Source organism: Myotis yumanensis, unplaced genomic scaffold (genome assembly GCF_028538775.1).
Source record: "Myotis yumanensis isolate MYYU_CA2020_CCGP unplaced genomic scaffold, mMyoYum1.0.hap1 SCAF_19, whole genome shotgun sequence".
NCBI classification, from domain to species: Eukaryota; Metazoa; Chordata; class Mammalia; order Chiroptera; family Vespertilionidae; genus Myotis; species Myotis yumanensis.
This window is the reverse complement of record NW_027223770.1, coordinates 15,053,697-15,064,173: the sequence shown is the minus strand read 5'-3', so window position 1 is coordinate 15,064,173 and position 10,477 is coordinate 15,053,697. Positions and strand designations below refer to the sequence as shown.

Genomic DNA, 10,477 nt, shown 5'->3' with positions numbered 1-10,477 from the left:
TTCGCGACAATCTTTTAAATAGAAATCATTTTTTCCCTTTTTCTGTTTGAACCACTGAGGTTCGGTGACATCAAATAACTTGGGGCGGGTCCAAGGACGGGCTGGTTAGACTCTGGGCCCAAAGGCCACGCTGGTTTCACCGGGACAGAGGCTCACTCCCAGCCACAGTTCTGCCGCCAGTTTGGCGCGACTGTGAAGGCAGGAGCGGAGGTTGTGGAACCAGGAAGAAACGAAACATGGAAAGTAATGAAAAGGCGACGGAACCATAGCGGCGGGAAGTTGGAGCCGCGAGACAGCCACCAGGTAAGAGTGGAGAGAGACAGATCGGGGTGGGGGGCCGCGGAGAGATGAACCGAAGACCTTACATGCAGAGATGCATCGCCCATGGACACACACAAGTGTGGTGAAGGCCTGGGGCAGGGCGGGGGTGGAGTGAAGGGGGGCAAAGGGTGGGGGGAGTGGAGGACATTTGTAATACTGTCATACAATTTAAAAAAAACGAGTGGAGAGAACAGACAGGTCGGGAGCGCCGACGAGGGCTTAGAGGCGGGGCCTGGGCGGGGCGCCGGGGGACGTGCGGACCCTTGCGGACCGCTCCACTGCCGGTCTCCGGGGGCCTTAAAAGGGAGGAGAGTGAGTGCAATCTCCGGGAGCTGCTGAGGCACCTCCGTCTCACCTGCCCTAAACCAAAGCAGAGAATTCACTCTTTTTACTGGAGAGGAGCTCTTCTGGACAAGCAGAAAGGGGACTGGAGGTGGCCCTGCACATGGTGCGCCCCCCCCCGCATATTGGTACGTCCCGTCCCCGCCTTGGATCTGGCGGCTGCGCGCGCACCCCCCGGCGGGGCGGGGCGGCCTCGTGGCGCGCTCCCGCGGCGCCGGGTCACGCGCCCGCGCGCCGAGGCCTGGGCGGGCGGGCGCAGCGGCGGGGGCGCGCGCCGTGACTCCGCCCCGCCCCCTCCCCCGAGCCCGGGTGCGCGGCGCGGCGCGGCGCAAGGAGAGCGGGGACCCGCGCCCCCGCCCCGCCCCCGCCTGGCGCGTGGAGGCCGCTCGGATCGCTGTCGCCGCCGTAGTCGCCCGCGCGGGATGACCTGGGGCGGCTCTGGGAGCCGGCTGCCGCGAGAGATCTGGGGGCTCCGCCGGCCCGCCAAGAGGTGCGCGGTGGTCCCGTCGCGGGGTCGGGGTACGGGCGGTCGCGGCGAGCGGCCGGCGGGCCCAGGGGCGCGGGGTCAGGGGCTCGGGCGGAGACGGGGGCCGCTGGGCCGCCCCGTGGTGGAGGGCGGGGTGTCAGTGACAGGGACCCGCCCGGCAGGTGGGATGAACCTGGCGGGGAGCTGGGGCGCCGGCACGTCCCCAGGGAGTGGGGGCGGGGGGTCCGGCCCTTCAGCCTCCACCGGTGGGGCGCCCTGGGGACGGTGCTTTCTGCGGGGCGAGCGGGAGGAACATCCCGCACGGGGTCTCTCTCTCCGCTGTCACGGGCGCCGTGCCTGCCCAGCCCCGGGAGCTCGGGAGCTCGGGAGCTCGTTCTCCTTCCCCAGCAGCTCTCCCTGGGGTTGCATTCTCCTGTCTCCATACATTGCAGCTCGCTCTTTATTTCAGCCCGCAGCTTCCAACCCTTGTGGCTTCCACTCCACCTCTAGGACTGTCAGTCATAAATCACAGGAGGGTGCGGGGGTTGGAGGGACTCTCTGGTCTTCGCCTCCTTGTTCCCCCGGACCCCACCGAGTCAGGTGGACGGCTGTCTGTCCGCAAGGAGGCTGCTCCGGAAAGCTGGTCCTTCCTGGCCGGGCTCCCGAGGGTGGCAGGTGCTCGGAGGGCAGGCTGCCTTCCAGCTGAGATCTGGGGTCTAGAGAACCAACCGCACTCACAGAAAGGCAGCCTCCTCCGCGCCCTGAGTCTGACAGACACCTCCAGGAACGGGAGGTCGGACCTAAAGGTAACAGATGGAATCTCAGTCCGGTGGCCGGCAATGCCGATGCCATGCCTCTCTGACACCATAACCCGCAGGCTCTCAGCTGACGCTTGGCCATTACCCAGTGGACAGTGTCCGGGAGGGAGGAGGCGGTGGGAGAGGGCTGGGGCTGAAATGGGTTTGTTCTTGGGATGATTCTAAACATCCTATTACATTTTAGAGCTCGGTTTGTTGTTGTTGTTGTTGTTGTTTTGAGTAGTCTACTTAGCTGAAAATGGATGGGGGAGGGAAGATAGTGCAACTTTTAGGACAAGATGAAAGGGAACGTCAGAAACGTTCTGGACATTTTTAAAAATTAGTCCTTAACTAGAAAGCATTCTTAGGAACCCAGAGAGGCACCCACCACCGTAGTTTTCTGTTATGCACATGTTGACATAAACTGCCTCCTACTTTTAAGTTATATGAGAAGGATGGAGTGCAAACCTGTTTCATTTTGCGAAGACCTGCCCTTGAGTGTGTGTTTGGCAGCGTATAGAACAGAAACATTTATATTTCTAGAAAAAACACCCTTGTATGTTGTTTAACTTTCATGCAAAAAAAAAACACCTCCCACCACCACCCCCCCCCCCCCCCCCAAAACGTGGATATAGTATCTGGGAAATCTGTCTTTGTTTGAGTAGTGTAGTCAACCAGGGAAATCAGTTCCTCGAGGTAGTGTGTTTGTGCAGGAACTCACTTGGGATGCTTTGATTGATGGCTGTGGTTCGCATCAGCCTCCTCTGTGGAAAGTACTTAAACAGCTCTGCCCTGGGGTCGGGAGGTACAGAGAACTCTCAGGCCCCGGAGCACACCCATCTGGCCTGTGCAGGTTGGGTCCTCCATCAGTCTTACCTTCTTTGCAGGTGGTTTGACTTTGCATGAAGAGAACTAAGCTCACTTTCAGATAGGACCCCCCGCCCCATTCGCAAGGTCTATAGAGATGGGAGGCTGTGTGTAGGAAAGGGGGGCGGTCTAAAGAGATCAGGTAAAATGCGTTGACTGGTTTGCTGCGCTTTCCTCTTATTTTCCCACGTTGACCTTTTATAAGCTTTCATGACTTTCTAAACGATGTCATTTATGGTTTTGTCACAATAAAAGTTGAAGTAAAATGTTCCTTCTCTAGAAAATGTTTCTTTTGCAAACATTTAGAGCAAAATTGGGTGATTATGTCTAAGTAAAATCCAGGGGAAATGATTTTTAGGCATTCAACATTATCTTAGTGAAATCAGACAGGGGATAGGACATTAAAAATAAGTAATTTAAAAATTTGTTATTTATAACACTTAATTACATTAGGCGTTGCCTTGTTATTAGCGCTTATACTGCGTAGATGTGTAGGTAAGAAGACATCAGAGGAGTAGATGAGTTGTCCACCAGGTAGTATTTAGGCAGATGATCTTACCACTTAATAGCAACTAATTAGATTAGAAAGGGAATTTGGAGTCTGGTTGCTAAATACATTGCTTTGAAGGACTTGATTTACAGTTTTTGATGGGTGCTTTTCCCTAAGAAGTTTTGTTATCAAATAAGACATCTGAGAATAATGTTTTATTGTTTTTATGTAAAATTTTATATTGTGTGTAAACATTCCCTTTATTCATAAACATTTCATTTATAAATTTTTGTTGTATATAAGGTACTGATTCACTTTCATAATAGGGAGGAGGGCTTGACTTGATATTTTTTGTTTAAAATGAAGTGTATGGAATATATTTAATGTCACTTTAAAAATATTGGACTACAATTCAATGAAAAACTGGCGTGGTTTTTTTTTTGGTTTTTTTTTTAATCCTTCAAGTTTTCCCTCATTGTTTGTGCTCTTTCCCCCATTGTCAGGCTTAAAACATACAGTATCATTGTCATCTGTCCCCTGAATAATGGTCCTGAGGTGATATTATTAATGTGGCTTTTTAAAATCAAACTAATTATACTTGCCTAAAAGAGCCACATGTGTGTGATTCTAGCTGCCTGGTGCCTTTTGAGAGCCCTGGAGACAAGCTAGTGAATAGAGCTGAAAATTCATTCTGTATTTGATTAAATGGAACAGACTCGCTGCTCCTTACCCCAGCAGGGGCTATGAGATCTCTTGATCCCCGAAGCGGCTCCAAGACCCTGGGAATTCCATTAGCGAGCACCTGAGGAATTTCTGCCCTGCAGTGCCTTTTTTGTATGTGTGTGTGTGTGTGTGTGTGTGTGTGTGTGCAGAGGGAGTGGAGCAGCGGTGAGGGGGGAGCGGAGGGAGGGGGCGGAGAGAGGCTATATTAGAAGACTCCATATGTTAGCAGATCTAAAATCAAGGCATGACTTAACAGCTTATCTCATAAGAGAAGAGCCCAACCCAAAGGCAGATTGCTAGTCAGGACTTCCCTGCAAGCAGGACTGTGGCGGCGTGTTTCTTAGCCCTGAAGTGAACGCCACTGTTAAGTACAGAAAGTCATTTTTCTGCTTTCCCTCCGAAGCACAAGCATACACACGTTGCAGATTTGGTAAGTTTTCTCTGAATGATCTATTGATAAACATGTAAAATTGTGTTACAGTTGGGTCTTGCCTGCCAGGGTGGATGTATTGTTTCAATAGCTTTTTGAAGTGAGAGCTAAACCTGACTTTTATGGGAAGCAAATCGTTTTTTTTGCAGAGGTGAAATGCTTGTTTGAATAGGCATATTTTAGTTTGCTCTTTTGTTTTTATATGGTTTTGTTGTGTTTCTGTTCTGTGATAGAGTTTAAATTCATTTAGGGTATAGCTCTTTTCTGTTGTCTTTTAAGAATCCTTTCTGATTTCTAGTATTTTTTTTTTTAAGGAATTGCTTTGCAGATTTGCTAGCAGCCACAAGTAAATGAAAATATATCTATTAAAATATTCTGTAAACATTTTTGGGGTAAAGTTTTTTGGAAATATTAGTGGATCTTCCTCCCTCCTCCACCTCCCCCCCAATATAATTTTTGGATACACTTTTCAAAATGTTAGCCCAGTTTGTTTCTTGTGTACTTTTCCAGGAAGAGTAGTTCTGAATCTTGGATGCCATAGTTAATTGATTTTCATCTTTTGAGAATAAACATGAATTTGAATTCCACTGCTTGTACATTTCATGGAATGCAGAGAGTGCAGTAGCTTATTTGATGGTTAATTTGATATTTTGTCCCTGCTTAACATCATGTTGTATATCGTGTATTACCGTCCTATTACCATGTAGTCCTACCAAATTCTCCTCACAATACACTGTTTAGAAAATAAAGAAGCCTTTTAGAGAATACGCTTAAAAATGTTTTCCCATCTTAATCCAGGGCATGCCTTCTACTAGTATGGCCAAATTGAAAAGACTCTTGAATGAATTGGAGTAAATACTGTGGTTAGCATTGTGCCTGTCTTGGTTCACAAGTTGTTCAGTTTCTTTGCTGTGTGATGTATTTTGATAGCCACAGATAATAAAAAGCTACCCCAAAGAATATTTTTTTCTACATATCAGTTGGAATGTGAGGGACTTCAATTCGTGAGAGCCAGTGATGTATCTTTAACCCTAGAATTTAAGGAACTGTAAAAGTTCCTTATACCTTATTTGAGAAGACAAAAAAAAAGTACAGATTATGTTATTAAACTTAAGATTTTATATTCTGCTCATGTTTTGTTGCTTGTAACTGTGTGCTTGGTTTTTTATAGTACCCTAATACAAACAAGAGAATTAAGTTGACATTTAGCTTGCTGCTCAGCTATTCTTGTTACAGAGTGGCTCGCCTCTTTATTTATGTGAGCTTGCACAGTGATCTTGACCTAAGCTTTGGTTTTCTGTTCTACAAAATGGGGATAATAACAATAGTATCTCTAACCACTGTTGGGGGATTACAAGAGATAATGAAAGTAAAGCGCTTGGCATATGGTAAAACCTCTGTGAATGGGAGCTGCTGGTATTTCTAGTAATTCCTCCTGTACAAGAGTCTGTTATTTCGATCCAGAAGTGATTTCTTGGAAGTACTAACTAATGAGGAGTTCTCAGAAGTTAGTGATAGTGTGGACATATGTAACTGCTGTAAGTTTTCGTGTGCTACAGTTTTCTTAATTTTGCAGTTGAAACTTAAAAGACACCTGGAAGCAATGTGTTGCATTTTTTTCCAATTGAGGTGTAATACAGAGATGTACACAAGCATCTATTTAATGTACACTAAGTGAACAGCTAGGTGAGGTCTTACATCCGCGCACACCTATGTAACCGGTGCCCAGATAGATATAGAGCCTTTCCTTTGCCTCGGCTCCCTGGGTCCCTTCCCAGACAACGCCACTGTCCCCTGCGAGCAACAACTATTCTCTCTGCAGATGAGATTTTTACCAGAGATTAGTTTAGCCTGTTCTTGAACTTGATAAAAGTGGACGCAGACAGTATGTGTTCTTTTATATCTGGTTCCTTGCACTGCTCATTGCATCTGAGGGATTCATCTGTCATCATGTATGGTGGTGAGACATGCCTTTTACATTGTTGTAGCATCTTTTGTGTTTTGAAATCCATAGCAGTTCATTTTATTGGCACATGGTCAGTGGGGGAAAAATAACAATACTTCTGCCTAAATTATTAGAAAATCAGATCCCAGTGGCTAGCTTAGAAAAATACCCATGACCTTATTTTTATACATAAAAATGGGTTGAAGGTAATATCATTACCTAGTTACAATTCCATAAATCAGATTTTTTTGATAACTGCATTTATTTTATTTTTAGTTTTTAGAAGGGGATGGAGGGAGCCTCAAAATAGAGAAGGACTATCTACGTCATCTTATGTCCTTCATTTCTAGGATTTAATGCAATAATCAATACTTAGAATTGCACAGACGTGACCATCACCCCAGCATTAGTGTAATATCTTTTAGAAGAAAATGAAAAACACAATGTTATTTTGAAAAAAGATCCCCCCCAAATGGAGCTAGTATGCTATACTACGGGAAGAGTGTAAAGACTGGGACTGCCCACTTATACCGACTGGCTATATGACCTTCACAGTTACTGTCAGGTTGTGCCTTTGTGTTTAGAATTTTTGTTTGCACTGTTGGAATTCCCTAATATGCCAAATACCGTTTATTTCCCCAAACAGCAAAACAAGAATACAAGATGCTGTTGACGAATCAGAAGTTTTTGTTTTCACTGAAATTTTGGAGGGAGCCGTGATTGAGATGAATAATATTTCTGTTCTTGGAAATGTTGAAGGACTTTCTGGATGGTCTGCTTGAACACAAGCCACTTTCTCTCTCAGGAGACATTGTATCCTCAGCATTTGTAATTTTATTAAATCTATTATTCATAGTTCCTTGACACAAGGTCATTCCTCACTTCCAGCCATGTGCAGGGATGGGTTCCCCTGCATTCCAGAGGGGCGAGTTGTCCCCCTTTCTTCTTAAATCAGACCACCAGTGGCCAAGACTTCAGTGGGGGTGGGGAGAGTTGAAATGGTGATATATGATGCATCTTTTGTTCCATAGGGCGCTCAAAAGGTGCAGATTTTGTTTCAAAAGAGGGAAGAACTAACTCTCTGACAAATAGAGCTGCCTCATGACAGAAATTGCACGCTGGAAGTGGCATGAGCTCCTTATAACTAGACATGTTCTAGTGGCATTTGCCAAAGATCCTGTAGAAAGCATCGCTTCCTTCGGTGACGGATTGGACCTCATGACCTGTAGGGCCTTTGCAGTACCAAGACTCCCTGAAATAGGCTTTATGGGAGTCTACGTGGCCACCAGATACATAAGGGGGGAGAAAATGTTTTAACACGTTTCTAATAGCCATTGGGTCAATACATTTTCTCAAACCAACCCTAGTATAAAGTTGAGGACTGCTTCTACTTTCCAGCTCTTTCACTTTAATTTAATTCTTTATTTTTTCACTCATAAGTAAATGTCGGAGATTCTTTTTTCCCAGCATTCTAAGTATATTGGTATCAGAAATGATGATACTGACAAGTTTGGTATTTGCTCCCTTTGTATATAGGTACATATCTGAGAATTTATTTCAAGCCCTCTGTTGACCTAGTTATTTATTCTCCCCTACCACAAGTTATATATATATATAGTAAAAATTAATAAATGTACCTCTTGTCTCTGTTTTTTCCTCCATCCAAACTTTTCTACACTTGAATTTCAAGAGCGAGAAATAATTCATATGGGAAGAGAAAGCCTATGTCAGTGACTTATCCAAGCAATGAAACTATATCCTGAGGATATAATCTAATCATAGTTATCCAATCTAACCATGTACACATTTTGTATCTGTAAATATATGTTAATTATTTATGTTAATAATTGATATTTAGAGTTATTGAAAGGAGTATAGAATCCCAAATCAAAATAATAATTTCTCTATAAAGCAGAAAAATAGACTGTGTTTTCACTGTTTTATACTTCTGTTTACACATAAAGCCCTCTGTACCCTCCCTGTAACCTCTAAGATCCCTCTTTCTTCTGTTTCCATTATCCTACCCCTCCAGCCTTCTTTTCAAAATTTGAGAGGGCTGAGAGGCGATTCAGAATGTGAGACAAAACGATAGTCGTAACTCCTGCTTAACCTGCTACTGCCTCATCTCCCTGTCTCCAGGCTTGCATTTCTCTTTTCCAAATCATCCATTCTACATTTTGCCAGAGTAATGACCTTCCTAAAGCATAAATCTGATCATGTGACTGCTCTTAAAACCGATTTCTTCAAAGACCCCGAATCACTCACTGATTAAAGCCCAGGTCTTCGCTAGGGCGCACACGGTTCCTTACTACCTGGTGCATCTGCAGTCCGCAGCTACAGTGCATTCCTCCCGTGACCAGACCCTGCTTTCTCGACTGCTGAATCCCAAGATTCTCCCTTTCTAACTAGTTTCTCATGATGTGAATGACACTGGGTAGCCACACTGAGTAGCAAGATGCTAAACTATCTCCTCTAGATCCATGGACGATTTCAACACACACTTTTGTTCTTAAAAAATCCAGTGAGCCAGAACCGGTTTGGCTCAGTGGATAGAGCGTCGGCCTGTGGACTCAAGGGTCCCAGGTTTGATTCAGGTCAAGGGCATGTACCTTGGTTGCAGGCACGTCCCCAGTGGGGGGCGTGCAGGAGGCGGCTGATGGGTGTTTCTCTCTCATCGATGTTTCTAACTCTTTATCTCTCTCCCTTGCTCTCTGTAGAAAATCAATAAAACATATTAAAAAAAAATCCAGTGAAATCGGTGATTCTCCATGCCAAGTTCAGGTATACCACAGCTGCAAATAACGAAGATTAAAGAAAACTAGAGATGAAGGGAAAGTAGTTAACTGTTGCAGCTACCAGGACATCTGTGTCATTATTACTGGAACGCTTGACTAATGTTGCAACAATTTTATATATTTAAAATGTGCATTTTTGTTCTGTGCAACATTAAATGTCTCCAGAGAGCTGATGTCATGTTTCGTGTGTTTGTCTTCAAACACTCAGAATTACAGGAGTTCTCCTGGATATATAGGGACTGAAAAGTACATTCTGGCTTCTGTCTCTTGCCAGGGAAACGTCTGACAGTTATTGGCTTTTTATGGTATCAGAGTAAAAGTAATTATTATTCTCTATTTTACTATAATTTGATATCTGTTCAGTTGAGTAATCCTACACACTGTCTGGTTGGAGGTAAAGTTGGCAACAGAGACGAATGTTTAAATGGATAAAATACTGCTTTTATCAGGCCATAAAATTACTGCAGTGACATCAGACCTTGGCAGCCTCTTTTATTCCAATAAAAAGAAAAATAGCATCATAAGCTAGGGATAAGACATTTTTCCTGCCCATTTATTTTGGCTTCTTTTCATGGTTTTGGCCTCAGGGCGGGTGTATAACCAAATAACAACACAGGGAATAAGAGGCAGTAAGCATTAGAGAACAGTTTCAGCTGGGGTGGGCGTGCTGTTTAGCACGTACCTCTGTTCCAGTCATGTAAACGGTTCCTCTCAGATTGTTGACTAGGAGTAGAAGAGTGGGTATGAAGAATCCTTACCTGTAAAATGGAGTTAAACTTAATTTTTTGCCTGGATATTACATAGCTTGCAATATATTGGAAAAAGTTTGAAGTTTGGCTTATAAGATGGCCAGGTGAGGCTGAATGTCTGAATGAAACTATGAATGCGACAGTACAGTTTTGTAGAAAAGGCACTCTTGACTCCTCTTTATAAACACCAGTAAAATAACATCGTATTACCAATCAAATCACTGTTCACCCTTGCCGTGAAATTAGATTTTTAGATGTTAGCATGTTTTAATGACAACTCATATATCAGGATTTCAATTTGGTGACCAAGTATCTGAGCAGTATAGCAGATCCTGGGACTGCTGAATACTGAGAAATTATTTTTATAATTCTCAATAGATTGCTACACTCTTGAGTAGAACCACAGTATATTCTTACTATTACGTTGTCTCCATAATTTACCTCAGTGGTTCATCTTACTGTGATCACCTTTTTGAACAAGGTTGTTTGATTGTTTCTTCCATTAAATCTTGGATATTCATCTAAAATGAAATTACAGGTTTTGTTCTGCAG

General features: G+C 44.3%; 1 protein-coding gene across 7 annotated transcripts in view; it reads left to right on the top strand.

Annotated features, from left to right (window-relative positions):
• The first annotated feature begins 287 nt into the window (after positions 1–287).
• The window catches only part of CDON (cell adhesion associated, oncogene regulated), a 79,692-nt gene continuing 69,502 nt past the window's right edge, over positions 288–10,477 (top strand). For 4 of the 7 annotated variants that reach the window (XR_011469066.1, XR_011469065.1, XM_070400118.1 and 1 more), the window contains exon 1: positions 986–1,153. The gene's annotated coding sequence lies outside the window, so the exon portion shown is untranslated. Of the gene's footprint in view, positions 304–985; positions 1,154–1,919; positions 1,936–4,303; positions 4,437–10,477 lie in introns of those variants that run through there. The other 3 variants (XM_070400117.1, XM_070400116.1, XM_070400115.1) reach the window with 3 other exon arrangements.